Here is a 16,465-nt window from a genome sequence, read left to right as displayed (position 1 = left end):
TCAGCAAGCTTGTTGAAACTAATTCCAACCAAATCTGGATGCTGTTAGAATTGAGATCAATCTTAAGACATGAAATATTTGATTCTCTGATGTATAAGTTTGAAAATATGTTTGATCTCAACAGTTGTGCTGCAAGGTCTAGGTGAAGAAATATCCTGCGTTGTGCGAGCAGATTTGCTCTATTTTCATGTAAAGTTCACTCTGTTACTATGGAATGACTGTATATAATACAAACAGGACTTAACAATGTTTGGTTTTCGATAGTCTATGTGGTTTAGAGGGAGTACAATGCGGGGGGGGGGGGGGACTTACAGGTATGTCAATGTGGGTGTATTGAATAAGCAGTTAACTTTGTGTGTCAAATATTTGACATGGGTGTGGGCTGTGTTATTTTATTTTTTTTTTTTTTTTGTATAGCACTTCCTCATGAGGTACTGAAACATGCAGAAGTCATTTGTATCTAAAAATTCACAAAACTCCTCCGTTGATTGAAGTCATGTGTCATCTATGTGGGATGAGGTGTGTCTCTTGCCTGGAAGAAAAGGATGAAGGACATTCTGCTTTGAGTCATGTCCTTTGTCAGTGTAATTAGAGTGGAATACATGGAAGATGTCTAGAATCAGTGCTTTAAATTCAGTGGTCGGAGTGAAGTGTATAGTTAATACACTTTTAGTGCTTGTCAGTCTTAAATTCATAATTTATCATTTGCAGATGAAACAAAAACCCAGCTTTAGTACTTTAAAATAGATCTTAAATGTGAGTTAGGGATAGAAACAACCAAGTAAAAATTTTGATCTGTATAATGTGTTAAGTATTGTTAAATACACAAATGTGAAAATAGTTACAAGAAAATTGTGTCCAGAATAAACCGTCTACAGGTATGTTGGGTTTTTTTTTGAAAGAAAAATAGTGATATCTCCTTATATTTGGGCTTTAGTGTGAAATGTTAATGGTAGGATATTTTGAGATACAGCTGACACATGCATCATCAAATCACTGCTCCCAATGGTAAACTATACCTTTAATGTTGAACAGAAATTGTTCATTGTATCTGACTGTTTGAAAGCCCAAACTTTTATCCAATGACTGTAACTTCAAGGGACATGCTCAGTGAAATGAAGAGAGGGACAGGGAAGTGTTTTAATAGCATGTTGCAACAACATGTCTGTGCTTGTTCACTTCTACTGCTTTGTGTGCCTATATTGTAAGTCCTTGACTTACATGTTTGCAAACTGTGTGCTGAAACTATACTTGATATAGGCCCTCGATTGTGTCCTCGATCTTGCTGGTTGCTGCTCTTCACTGCTTTTTGCAAGGATTCACGTGCTTGTCCAGTGGCCATTTGAAATGGTCGGTAAATCCAAACTCCCAAACTTTGAACCTGTTTTTATGCCTCCGCCACGAAGTGGTGCCGGAAGCATTATGTTTTCGGGTTGTCCGTCCGTCTGTCCGTCCGTCCGTCTGTCCGTCCTTCCGTCCGTCCGTAATGAATTTTGTGGACAAGGTAACTATCAAAACCTGTTGAGGTATCCTAATGAAACTTGGCATGTATGTGTATTAGGGGGTGAAGTTGTGCCTATCAACTTTTGGGTGCACATGCTCAAGGTCAAAGGTCAAAAAGGTCAAGGTCAAATACATAAAATTTCACTATTTCCACCATATCTATTGAATGCCAGAAGATATTTTCTTGAAACTTAGTGTATACATGTATTACCCAATTAAGATTCTCTGGTGAAAGTTTGGGTCATGAGGTCAAAGGTCAAAGGTCAAAAGGTCAGGGTCAAATACATACAATTTCACTATTTCCACCATATCTATTGAATGCCTGAAGATATTTTCTTGAAACTTAGTGTATACATGTATTACCCAATTAAGATTCTCTGGTGAAAGTTTGGGTCATGAGGTCAAAGGTCAAAGGTCAAAAGGTCAAGTAAAAATATTAAAACTTCTTTTTTTTCTCCATACCTTGGAAAATTGTTCAAGGTATCTTCATGGAACATAGTATATACATATACTGACTGGGAAGTGATTATCTAGAGAATGTAGGGTTCATGGGGTCAAGGTCAGGGGGTCAAAGGTCAAGTGCAACACTTCAAAATTTTACTATTTCCTCCTATCATGCAATGCCAGCAGGGTTATTTTTTTTTTACACTTGGTGTATGCATACATGTGTAACCTAACAGAAATTCTCTGGAAAGTTTTTTTTTTCTTCTTTTTTTGCCTCAAAGGTCAAAAGGTCAAAGATCAAGTGAAAGTGCTGAACTAACTTTTTCCTCCATATCTCGGAAGTGGCTCAAGTTATCTTGAAACTTAGTACATATTATGCATGTTCTACCTGAAAGTGATTATCTTATGAATTTTAGGGTCAAGGGCCAGATGAAAATGGTAACAATTTACTATTCAATTCAGAAATTGCACTTTTTCTCCACACCTGTACCTTGAAAGTTACTCAATGCCTAAATGTATGAATGGGTCAAAGTCGAGTTAAAGTCCTTAAATCCCTAGATACATGCTCTCCTATTAATCCAATTGAACCCAGGTCAAGGAAGGTGAACATTCAACACATTTGTGACAAACTTGTCATTCAATATTTTGCCAATTTTGTGAAAATGTAATCACACATTGTCCACATGTACTATCTAGACCTATGGGAAAATCATGCATTATGGCGGAGGCATACGTGTACCAGTCGCCAAAGCGACATTTCTAGTTGCCAACTATCTCAACATTTTATTGTGTGTTCACTCTTAAATTCCAAACTAATATCCAAAATTGACTGTTATTAGTGTTAACAAATCTAGGTTTGGGAACAGAAAAATAAAAGTTACCAAAATCAAACATGAAGCAACTAAGGTATCGCATTTTTAAGTTTAGTACTTCTTCTTTGATACTGTCTAACCAGACACTTCAGGGGGTGCGCTGATGTTGGTAGCATGGAGAGAGAAGCTTTATAGTGAAACTAGACTTTGCTTTGCTCTTGGTTGTGGTGGAGGGTTGCTGTTTTGAAAGAATCCTTGTTTATGTATCTGACGGTGGTAGTGTGTTCCAATCTATGATAGTTCTTGGCGTAAATGAGCACATGTTCAGTGATTCATTTTCAACCCATTCTATAAAGAGTACATAACTGTTTGCCCCTTTGCAGACGACATTACCTGTGGTCAGCGACACACCAGTCAGCCTGGAGGAGCAGCTGCGCTTGACCGAGGAACAGGTCAACCACCTGGAGCGGCAGAAGAGCGAGCTCGGGGCACACCTCAAAGAGGTGGTACGGATGAACAAGAGGTGGCAGCGCTTCAACACCAAGCAGGAGGCCACCATCACAGAACTGGTTACCACCAAGAATGAGGTGCAAAGCCAGAAGCAGGTAGGTCCATTGGTTATAGTCCGTTTTCCCCAAGGTTTGAAAAATTCCGAAAATCAAATAAGGACTGCATTTTATAGGTTTAAATCTGAAAATGGAAGAAGGTTTTGAAGGTTGTTAATCTGAAAAATGAAATAAGGTTCCTAAGTTCAAAGGTTCATTAAGTTTTCACCGTCTTTACATGTTTGGGGTAACATATTTCATTTCATTTTCAGCTGAACAAATCTTTGGAATAACAAACCTTATTTCATTATCAGATTAAGGAACATTTGGAATTTCGAACATTGATACATTCTTGGATTAAAGAACCTTTGGAATATTCAACCTATCTTAGATTGGAATTATGAACCTTCGGAAAAACTCGGCAAATGTTTGGATTAACAAACCCTTTTTCATTTTCTGGGTAAGGAGCCTCTACGTATAGGAATTTGTGTGTTTTGATATAATGAACTTCATTTCATTTTCAGATTGACAACCCTTCAAATCATGAACATCACCCTATGCTTGTTCCTTCAATATGAACCTTCTTTACACTTGTCTGTGATGACATCAGTATCATGGCATATGCTGTAATACACAGTGACCACTAGTTTGTTGTCTTTCTGAGCTTGCAATTTTTTATTCCTCTGCTCATATCCCTGTAACAAAGTATTATTGTAATTGATATGCCTCTGCTATGTGTTTACGGTGTACCATGGGGACCACTTTGTTAACATTGAATATTGCTATGTGAGACAAAGACACAGAAGAAAGCTGTGTGGTTGTAAGATAGGCTTGTTATAAAAGCATATTGAATTGCAGAGTATGTTTGTAGACTGGTCTGATGTGGTAGGATGGACTGCCTGGTAGCCTGACTATATCCTTGACCCATGCTGGTCCTGGTAAAAGAAAAATGCTGGTACCATTTATGGCCTCACACACACACACAAACAACAACAACAACAACAACAACAAGGGCCGTCAACTACTCAGTAGGCCTCGGAATAATTATATCTGAGATCAACAATTTTCATTGCTGTTTGCTGACCTAGCGTTCCTTCCTCAAAATCTGAAGTGTGGCAGCATTGGAGAGAGGAAAAGCAATTTTGAATTTTTATTGCTGCGTGTTTCTACTTGTGACACCTATTTCTCTCGGTTTTATATTTCCATTTTGTGTCTGATAAACCTTACCAGAACTTGTATTAAAACAATGAGCAATTGCATTACTGCTTGTGGTAAATAAAAAAAAAAAAGAAAAAGAATGTATTCCATCAGTATACTAGGTTCAGGATGATCCCTTAATGGTGGGTGCCATGATTTTTTTTTTTAATGTACCTTTAATACAACAAATATGCTTATTTAGACTCTGTATATCCCTACTTCCTCCCCCTTTTTACAAAAGTAATATTCAGGAGGTTTGGTTTTCTACCAAGTATTGCAACAAAGTAGATATTTCAAATTCTAATAACTTTATAGAACTTGATGCATCATCCTGCTGAGCATCTAAACTGAGGATTTAAACACCTGGCTTAAAACAACAACAACAACAACAACAACAAAATCTTATCTGGTGATGTTTTTTGGTGGTATCTGATGCAAGGTCAATTTTTATTTATTTATTTGTTTTTTGTTTTTGTATTTGATTACCTGTAGTTTACCTTCTTGTCCTTCTTCCAGGTTCTTGAGAGGAACATAAGGACTACGAGGAGGCCATGTCAAGGCTCCAGGAGCGGCTCCAGGAGATGAACGACCAGCAGCAGCAACATCAGCAGCAGGGTGGGGTGGGTCACGCTGTGGCGGCAGCCCGGGAGAGCACCATCCGCAAGCTCAACAAGAGGGTGCTGGACCTGGAGGGGGAGGTAACGCGCATGAGGCAGGAGAGCTCCCGCTACGACATGGAGGTTGTGAAGCAGCAGGTGAGCGTATGTGTGTGTTGCGTGCGCATGCATCTTTATGATTCCTGGGTCTGTCCTGATATTTTTTGTCTCCCCCCCCCCCCCCCACCACCCGTTCCCTCTCTTTGTCTCTCATTGATCTATTGCCTATTCCATGGCAACCATCTTGGTGAATGGTAGCGAAAAAACAGGAAACCCGCTGAGACTAGAGGAAATAAATTGAGGTATTCCTTGATTTCAAGTGCTAGACCTAAGAAAAGATTTACGAAATACCGTTCCCCGAAGAGTTGGGATTTTGATGCGAGATGCACAGTGGTAAACACTCCAATCATGGCAGTGCTGTGTCTGATAACAGTTATTGCAGTACTGCAGGAGTAATTGCCAATAGTCTATGCATGGGAGAAAATGAAAGAGAGGAGTGCATATGATACTATTGAATGCAGTCGATGTTGATTTTGAATGTCCATATATTTGTCACCACTTTTCTTTCAGTTGTTTTACTCTCATTGTGACACATTTTACGAACAATGTAAACCACAAATAATCAATATGTAGTCCCTGCCTGCTGTGTTAGAGTGCCATCTCTTGTGAAATGGTGCTGTACTCTGTGGCTGCGTAGTCTTACCAGCATGCAGTTGTGGTGGCAGACTGCGCTAGTGTGACTGCGTTCTCTGTGTTGAAGCAAAGCACTCGGCAACTCTGCAAAGAGTTTTTGAATTTGTTTTAATACAAGAGCATAACTCTCTCTCCTTTGTCTCTTTTGCCATCTCTCTCCTTCTAGTTCAAACAGTTCACAGAAGACTTCAACAAGGAGCATAGGGAGAAAGAGAAACTGAAAGTCGAGAACAGCATCTTGAACCGGCGAATTCTGGAAAGCGATAACTACATCAGGGAGCTGAGCAGCAAGGTAAGAGTTTTGACCGATGTTCATGTACCCACATAACTTACAGTCCACCCTTGGCCGAGGGCCAGTGAAAAAAGCACTGGCCTCAAATCAAGGCCCATGTAACAATGCATCGCTCAAGCTAGAAGCTGGTGTTTGTTGCTCCCGTGTGATACTGCCAGATGTTATCAGATGGTGTTGGATATGAACAAACAGAGAGAAAAAAAAAATGACCAATAAATCTTGCATGAGGGTACCTGAGTGATGTCAAGCCTAGTTTTTGATTTTATTTCAGCTGCCAGGTAGCCTTCGTGCAGACCTCTTACAGCTGTAGCAACATTTTTTATGCCGTCCGTATTCGTTTACGTGATAACTGGAGTAATATTGACTGGAATTTTACCAAACTTGGTTCATGTATATAGTATGATGGGGCAATTACTTGATTAGATTTTGGGTGAAATTGGCCAGAGGTCAAAGGTCAAGGTCAAATCATGAAATTGTATCCGTTTATGCGATAACTCAAGACTGGAATGAGCAAATTTCACCAAACTTTGTCCGAGTATGATTTATGATGGGACAATTACTTGAGTAGTTTTTTAGTGAAATCGGACAGAGGTCAAAGGTAAAAGATCAAGGTCAAATCCTAAAATTTATCTTTTTATGTGATAACCCAAAACTGGATGAAGCAGCTTTCACCAAACTTGGTCCAAGGGTGATGTATGATGGGACAATTAGTTGAGTAGATTTTAGTGACATTGGCAAGAGGTCAAAGGTCAAAAGGTCAAGGTCAAATGCTAAAATGTTATTTCCCCAATATCTATGCAATGCCCAAATTTATTTTCTTAAAACTTGGAGTAAACATGTACTCCTGCGTAAAGATTCTCCAGAGAGAGTTTCATGTCATAAGGTCAAAGGTCAGGTGAAAATGTTACATTTTCACTTTTCTCGCTAATGGTTCAATGTATCTTCATGGAACTTGGTACATACACATGTACTGACTGGCAGGGATTATCTAGGGAATTTAGGGGTCAGTGGGTCAATAGTCAGGGGGTCATAGATCAAGGTCAACTCCTCAAAATTTTACTATTTCCCTCATATACTATATGCAATGCTTGCATTATTTTGTTTGAAAACTTAATATATACATGTATTACCTAATGGAGATTCTCTGGGAAATTTCAGCCAGAAGGTCAAAGGTTAAGGGTCAAAGGCCAGGTTAAATGCAAAAAAAAAAAAAAAAAAATCTTTTTGTACTGTAATTACACTCTATCTTCATACTTGAAAATTACACAATGCATAAACTTATAAAAGGGTTGTCAGAAGTCAAGTAAAAATCTCAATTCCCCAATATATGTGTACCTGCACTCTAAGACAGTTATAGCAAACCCAGTTCAAGAAAGTGAGAATTCAAGATATTTCTGACAAACCAGTCATTTCAATATTTTGCCAGTTATGTGAAACTGTCATCACACATTGTGAAGACATTGTCTTATACACTATTGGAGAATCATGCATTATGGCGGAGGCATCAGTCACCATAGCTACATTTCTAGTTTTTTTTTTTTTTTCATTCTGTGTATTTTTTTTTTTCATTTGGTCTTGGTTCATCCCAAAGAACCCTCTTAATGACATGACATTCAAAGGTGCTTGTCAAATAGATTTTCGAACCTTTCAAGAAGGTTGCCTGCTATATCTGATTAGCTTGACCTCAAAGTAGGATTATTATTGGCACTCCCATTCTCAGCTGCTGCTATTCTATTGTTAACCTATGTTCTTCTTTGCTTTGTTCTCTCTTTGCTAATTCTTTCTTGCATGGGAGTGATTTAGATGGAAAAAAAAGTAAGAAACTTTCGTACTTGCTTAGTTTTCGTCAGAACATGTTTGCAGCAACTTTCCTTACGGAGTTGTGACTCATTTCCCCCACCTTTCAGCTGGATCAGCCGATAAGGAAATCAAAGAACTCAAGACACACATCCGACAACTTATGCAGTACATCCAAGATGAAAGGAATGCACCAAGGGTATGCTACAGCTTGCTACTGCTCCTTTACCACTACTACTCTTCTTTTTAGATGTTCTCTGATAACTGAATAGATTAGATAAAGAAAATGCATAAGTGAGTAAATTAAGGAATCCATGAAGAGACACAATAGATGAATGATTAAATTGATTAAACAATTAATGAGAAGTAATCAAAGGTAGTCTCATTTTGTAAAGGTATGGCTCCAAGCGCGTAGTAGATATTCCATAATTTCTTCCGTAGTCAGCTAGTGTATGTAACGGGCAAGTGTGACGGTAAGGTGAAAATAGAAAGAAGACAAATGAAAGTGTGGAGAATGTTTTTGTTACTTTTAACAAATTTTTGATTGAGTTCAAGGCTCATATCTAACACTTTAACTATCCTGATAGGGACAGCTCCTTTGGCTCACCTGGTGAATTCATGACCTCTGGAGGGAACTTCAGACTTAGCCCTATTCTAACTGGGCTATTTGAGACCAAGTTTTTACCGGGGGGGTGGGGGGGGGGTCCAATTTGCCCCCCCCCCCCCTTCAGATCTCAACCGCCGATCACGCGATCGCTTGAAAAATTTTGCCTGAACATAGAGTCGGATGTCAACTAAAAGATTACATGTCATACAATAGAAAAATTTTTATTTCTATTTTTAGTTAATTAATTACGTAAATTTACGCTTGAAATCATATGCAAAACTATACGTTACTTCAGAACAATGTACCCGACGTCGCAAATTTGGTCTCAAAATATGCAGGAGACTACAATGGAGAAAGTCATGAAACGACGCGGCATAATCTTTGCGCGCCTGCCAGAATCGTGCCGTGAAATGTCGAAGGGGGGGTCACAGTTAGAATAGGTTAAAGACCCAGTTAGCATGGGAATTTGTGGAGAGGGAGGTGGGCCTGGGTCTGATATATTCTAGAATCCTCGTAATGAATTGTGTACAGCTTTATCACTATCTCTGTAAGTCAGTACAAACACAGCCAAGAAACTTGACTGATTTGACCGACTGATGAGTACGCTTTGATGTACCAGGGGCGGATCTAGCTTTTTATAAAGGGGGGGGGGGGGTTGGGGGCAGTATGCGAGCGGAGCGTAGCGACCAAGCCCGAGAGAGCGGAGCGAGCGAGGGGGAGGGTTGTGGGAGGGGGGTTTTCCCCCTCGCACAGTAGGAGAATTTTTGAAAATCTGTGTGTGAAAATGGCGTTTTCTTGCATCTAAAACACCACTATTTTTGGTATAGAGGTCATTGCCATAAATAGAAAAAAATAAATTACAAAAGTTAAAAAAAAAAGATAAGATAAAAAACAAAATTGGTCCCCGTATTTTTTTTTTGGGGGGGGGGGTTGCAACCCCCCAACCCCCCTCTAGATCCGCTTCTGTGTACGTATTCGCTGGCCTGTGATATTTTGTGGTTTTCGAATGTACCACAGTGGGCAGCGAATAAATTGGACTACCCATGAATCCCATGCTAATGTATCTTTAATAACACTTTTCTCTTCAAATTTGGGATCCAAGGGTTTCAACAAGTAATCAAGTACAAACTCTCCGAGAATGAATTTCAGTGACAGCTTGCTAGGAAAGAAAATTGTCATTTGGTGGAATAGCATGTGTGACTTTTGTGAAGACTGTGCATTGTTGTGGAGACATTGAATGTAAAAGCAAAATTTTGTAATATGGATGATGCATTTTATGAGATAATGTGCATTGATTTAATGCTTTCAGCTCCATCTTTCTCCACTTAAGGAAGTATTTGCTTGGCAGAAACTTACATGTAATTATTATTTTTATTCTGCTTGTGACAGGGGGGAGTGAGCTCATCCCACACAGCGGTGGACACACCCATGTATCCCTGGAGGAATTTCCCAACCCTGCCACGCAGCGTGCTCCGTGACGGCCCCAGAGTTTCCCACTTGCGTCCCTCTCCAGCACACTCCTCTTTTTCTTCACCCCGGTCTCCCCTCCCACGGAGCCTGCGGAGACTGCAACCGCCGTGGATGAAGTGGACGGCCCCAGCGCCCAGGACGGATCTCATGCTGCAGACAAACTCCAGGCGAGTCCGTCGGATGGCGGGGAGGAGCCCCTGCAGTGCCCCCGCTGTCTGCGGGAATTCCCCCTCAATAAACATGCAGACTTGATGCGGCACACAGAGTCGTGTTTGGACGTGGACTAGTGCTGTTGCCGGCCACCGGCATGCTTTGTACAGATCATCCACACTGGTGCCTCTTCTTGAGGTACCTCCATTTGAGATGCTGGTCATTTTAAAGCCCGCACACACAAGCCGAACAACTTATGAGCGCTTCTGTTCAATTCTATGTAAATATGTAGACTAACATGTCGACTATTATATTTTAGATAATATGAACCACCAAGATTGATCAGCCTGTCCAGGTGGCACAGTAGTGTAGTGACCATACCGCAAGTTTGGTAGAATTCTGAACTTAACTTACTAGCCAATAGGAAACTCAGGTATACCAAGAACATGCAACATGTGAAATTGATTTGAATATCGAAATGGATATCAGTGTGGTTAGTTCATGGTTAGGTGCCGGGAAGAAGATTGGTCATGGTTTTTAGGTGAACAGGGGCAGGGTAGTCCTGTGTGTGATATGGATAGTGAGTTGGGAGGTGGAGGGGTTGGGGATGTTGTATTAAACATTAGATAGGTTTAGGAGGGGCAAGGAAGGGCATTCCCCCTTGATTCAACGCTTGAAACATTCGTCACAGGTGTCTATGAAATTCAAAATAGGGGGCGCTGTTGATCTGTACATATGTACAGTTGTTGAGATTATACAGCCACACATGGTTGTATCAAAATGAAGTAGTGTATTGCCTATTGAAAACGTACATACACACACACAAACACCATATGTGCACATACATGCACACATGTTATGCTGTGAGCTCTCATCTCTCACCAAAGAAGCAAAAATCGCAGAGCCGTTGTGGATCAGTGGATTAATCCACAAACTAGATCAATCCTGAGAACCCTAATGTTAGTACCATGGCCGCAGAGGTTGCAATCTTGAATAGGCAAAACCCCTTAATCCATTTCAAAGTCCTTTCAGAATTTGAATTTCTGAGATAACAATTTAATGAAAGATGTTTATTGAATCACAAGTGGACCATGTCAAAGAATCATGATGTGCATCATACTGGAAATAGTAACCTTTTTAGTAGCAAGAAAATAGAAAATAAATCAATAGAATGTGTATAAAAAAAGTGTAATCATAGCTGTTCCTCCTTCCCTCTCTTAAGCCATCCACCCTTTTCAACAAACAAATCAACATACAAATTACAAGTTCTTATAAAAAATAATGATAATAAAATAGTACCCTGCTCAGCATTATGTATTCTACAGTGCTGAACACACCCAATATATTCAGTGATTTTTGTAGAAAGTGTGGAAACTGTAAGGAAATAAGCAAAAAGTTTGGAAAAATTTGTCTTGACATTTCCCTGTCTATTCGTCAACTCCCTACATTGTAGATATTGTGTGAAAGTGTTTTTCAGTGTGTCTCCTATATGTATAGAAATTTTTTTTGGCATCTTTTGAGAAATGAAAAACAGCAAGAACCTGTACACATCTTAAGATTAAAAAAAGAAAGGCATATTATCTTTAAATCATAGAGAAGTAAACAGGCATGACAGATCTTAAGAATTTTTTTCTCGATGTCAGCCAAAGTTGATAGTCCTCCCATCTACTATCATATGTTGTACTACACAATGTCAAATGGACACTGCACTAAAGCACTCACCAAGTAAGAGAGTTATGTTTTTTAAACTTTTTTTTTCTGACATTTGAGCTGTTGAGCTGTTGACCAGTATGGTCTGTATGTCTTAAAAAGCCAAGTGATAGATTTACGAATTCATTATACCTGACATCAGACACCGTGATTTTGCACATCATGATTGTTTGGTTGTTGCTTTCATTTTATCACAGTAACCTTTTATGTGTCATGAAATTTGTGATGTTGTTTGAAAGATGGCTGCTGCAAAGGACGCAGAACCAAATTTGTTTCATGTTGAGTGTTGCCAAGAAAGAGTCATTGCACAAAGAAATTAACTCTTTATGTGCCACGTTCGCACGTTCGACTCAGTCGACGGCGTGCCAACTTCGCATATTCTGCTCAAACGCACTAATCCGCCTAATCCGATCGATAAATCACCAAATGATGCATCACGCGTTACCCCGGGGTACCGTAGTACCCCGGGTAACCGCGTTGTGTAGCGCTACCTCACGTCCACTCAAGGACAGCCAGAGAAAAATGCATGCACTGTGTGTGCCTGTACATAGCATTCCCATGCCACTGCATGTTACACTATGCGTGCATGGAAGCTGCGATACCACTAGCATGTGCTTTAGTGCTGTGCAGTGCAGTGGCTAGCACGCGCTAGCTCCAGCACCAAAATGATATCCTCTTTTTGACACCCGGGTACAACCTTTTTAAAAAAATAAATAATTCAACAAAATGGCTGATTTTTATTTGGTACCCCGGGATACCATTTATGTCATCAAATGCCGCGGTACAATGAAAGCGTTTCTCGCGCTTCCATTCCTATCACATATAGCTTGCATTTCTTGTGGTGATTGACTATCAAGAAGTGTTCTCTACTGGATTTGAGAGTAATTTCAAAGTTTCTGTCACTGTTTTGTATGCAAAAGTCATGCCTTTGCATTAATGTAGCTACTGGTCATGTGAAAGAAAAACAATCATAGATTTGTCATACAATAACACATCAAAGCAAAGCTTGGAATTTTCTCTACAGCTTTACTCACTATTTGCCCCAGCTCAACAGAAATCTAAAGAAGTTACATAGACTTGACAAACAGAATGTTTTCTCAAAGCATGAAACCGTTAGTGTCTCAGAATAATGTGGCACAAAGGGGGTTTCCACCATGGCACATGAAGAGTTAATAGAAGGTGTGCAAGAGTGCTCCCAAATGATGACAATGATGGACATAACATTTCTTTTTTTCTTGTAATTCTTTGTGAAATTATCCCCTCAAACTTGAATTTCTATTACTATGTATTGGTACTTAACTCATTTTAATTGTAAACACTTGTTAACATTTCTGTATACTATATATATTTCATACACATCGAACCATTTTTTTTTTTTCAAGTTGTTTGTCATGTGCATCTGGGGCCCGTTTCATAAAACTTGTCATCAGTGACAACTGCCACATTTCTGTGACAAAGTTGCTCTCAGCCAATCAGATGCAAGGATTTCAGTAGCTTGTCACATCTATGACAACTTGTCACTGATGACAAGTTTTATGAAACAGGCCCCAGATGTACACAATTTACACCAAATAAATCAACTAATGCCTGTTTATCCATATGGAAATATATCTAAGCATGTCAGTCCTATAACAAGAAGCAACCGCTGAATATATAAACTATGTACTCATGTAAGAATGGCATTGGTGTTTACAACAACAACAAAATGAAATATAGGATTTATTTAAATCACAAATTGTATTGGAAAATATATGCATTATAACCCGACAGACCTGGCAATGTAGTGTATGGAATATACATAGCAATTATATGTCAAGTCCAAAATTGTTTGTTGTCCCTAACGGTGAATGTATTGCTGTTGGCGGTAGGGGTTGGAGTGAGTTTGTAATTCTTTGTTGGTTTGTGTCTCGTAAAAGAAAGGGGAAAAGATCCAATTACATGTATCGGTCATATGAGTCATTCATCTATCTTAAACTATTCCCGAGCAGGGTTGTATGCAGGATTTCTTTTCTTGGGGCAAGAATGTGTTTCAATATTTTTGGGAATACGCAAGTGAGGGAGCACAGTGACCGAGTGGGTTGGGGGGGGGGGGGGGGGGAGTATTTGAGAGTAGTATTCCCCCTCCCACACAAGGAAGCTTTTACATTTTTAGAATTAAAATTCAACAATTTTGTGCACAATTTAGGTGGAATATTTGGAAATTTTGAATAAAAAAAGGCATGACAAATATAAAAATAATAGCCAAGGATGATACACTGGCCATTAATGCAAGTGCATACACACAAAAATGCCCCCCCCCCAAAAAAAAAAAAAAAAAACTTCTCAATTATTGCATGATGTTCTCATGTGCTGATCAAATTATTTGAAAGTCAGATAACTAAGTCTAAAGAAAAAGGGTTCCAAAATTTTGACTCCTCCCACACACTATTTATAGACCATGCTGCCAAGATTAAGGTTTGTTTTTGTTTTTGTTTTTGTTTTTTTTGCTCCTGTTTTCTTGTAGAAATATCTGTACAAACATTAGTTCTATGTGAGAGACTCTAGGCTTGGTGTAATCCAAAATTTTAAAGAGCCAGAAATTAAAAAAGAAAAAAGAAAAAAAAAAAAGAAGAGCTGCTTATAGTGGTACAAAATACTACAAGTATTTGACATAGGAAGATAAACACGTTTACTGGATTGAGATGGCTTCGTACGTTTCTTATCGGTAGAAAAAAAAAAAGCTAGATATTCAAGTTTTACGAGCAGAGCTTTGCTCCCCCCCCCCCCCATATTTTACGAGCCTGACCATTCTAAGATTTGCATACAGGAGCTAAAGGCAGAGAGCTTTGTTTGACAAGCAGCAGACAAAAGTAGGAATAGGATTGCCCCAAAAATGCTGCAAACTTCAAGTCAAGGTGATATAGAAAATGTCTCCAGTTGTCTTGAATAACCTCTACCTGTCTAAGAGGGCTCCAGAAAACTAATTTTGCAAGGCAATTGTGCATATATGGTATAGGAACTTTGGCATGACTTGTATTGATTTTGTACATCTAAATGTCAATCTCTTCACTGATGTGTTTCCTCTAATGACATTCATCATGTCATTATGTGTTTCTCATTTGGGTTCATTCTCGGATAATTGCTGACCTGGCCACATGATAGAATTTAAGCTGTGTGAAAGCAAACGGAATAGCTGTACCCATGGTGTACGCATGTGCACATGTGGCAGTTGACGTAAGCGTGATGCCAGCCAAAATGGAACCAAAGCTGACAACCTGCATAGCAGAAAACCACTAGTGCAATAACCTTTTGATGCTCCGCTACTTAAACAATGTATTCATACTGGGATAACGAATACATCTTTATATACACTCTTGACAATGATTTATTGCCGTTCTTTACTAGTACTAGAGATTTCGTGAACAATATTTTGGTTGAGATATTTCTCTATAGTTTGTTTGCTTTTTTCTCTGTTTGTACTTCAAGTCTTTCGATAGCCATATTGCTTCATCTGGTATGCAGTTATGTCATGTTTTGTGAAGTGTCAATGCTTATAATGAACAAATAAACAAGCAAAGTGATAGAATTTTCAGATATGATTCTCTTAAAGCCAGTCTTGCTTTCTGCATGAAAATGTCTCCAACTAGCTTCCCAGCAATGTTTCAGGGATTATATCTGTATGGAATTGAGCAGGCAAGGACAAGGATGTGATTTCTATGCTACTTTATCAATGTATTCAAATTTGTGCTACACTTTAGAACCCCCTATTACTAGTATCTTGGAGCAAGTTTTTCGCTTATTGCTCATTGTCATTGACAGTGTCTTATGTCAATACTAGAAAACCTTTTCAGCAAGCATTATTTTCGACAGGCAAGATGTAGATAGCTAATCATGCGCCGGGTACATTGTGTTCCAAACTAAGAAATGAGGAAAACACAGTCTAATTCATGAATGATATGTGAGAAAGAAGAAATTGATTCATTTTGGAACAAGTGGACATATGTACGATTTGTTCTGAACCCTGGTAATAGTGGCACAGCGATATTTGGTTGTTTGTTTGCCATTGAATTGCTTGCATATTCTATTTTCTTCAAATTCTTGGGTTTTTTTTTTTTGCACCCTATTTGTCAAAATTGCATGAACTTATATCGAGTAACTTACCTCCTTCAAATTTCTTGTCAAAATGGCAGTCTATTTTGACTGGAAAAAAAAAGAATGAAATAGATGTCCCACCTGAGAGGTTCCGAATAACAACAACATCAATAATAACAAATAATATTAATGATACAAGTGCTCTCATTTTTTTTTTTAATTATGTGCATTTTTTTTTGGGGGGGGGGGCAGTAATTGAAGATGAATTTATGTTTTCGATGAGTGAAATCAATTTGCTTGAGTTGTATTTTGTTGCACTTTTAGTTTGCCTTGCCTTGCACCCATTTGTAGAAATGCTCATAGATAGAACTCAACTTTGTGCAAACTGATTTTATTTCAAGAATTTCCTGGGAAAGAAATAGTCATTTCAATTGCTTTTTATTTTATGTAGTTTATGTATTTCTTCCTAAGCTAGGAGAAATGGAATTATTATATTTCAGTGGTTTTCAGGGAATTAT

General features: G+C 38.8%; 1 pseudogene; it reads left to right on the top strand.

Moving 5' to 3' along the window:
• The window catches only part of LOC140241353 (uncharacterized), a 34,573-nt pseudogene extending 22,638 nt beyond the window's left edge, over nucleotides 1-11,935 (top strand).
• The last annotated feature ends 4,530 nt before the right edge of the window (nucleotides 11,936-16,465 follow it).

The sequence above is a fragment of the Diadema setosum genome, chromosome 18 (assembly GCF_964275005.1).
Source record: "Diadema setosum chromosome 18, eeDiaSeto1, whole genome shotgun sequence".
Classification (NCBI taxonomy): Eukaryota; Metazoa; Echinodermata; class Echinoidea; order Diadematoida; family Diadematidae; genus Diadema; species Diadema setosum.
Note: the sequence above shows the minus strand (reverse complement) of the source record. Positions and strands in the feature narration are given on the sequence as shown.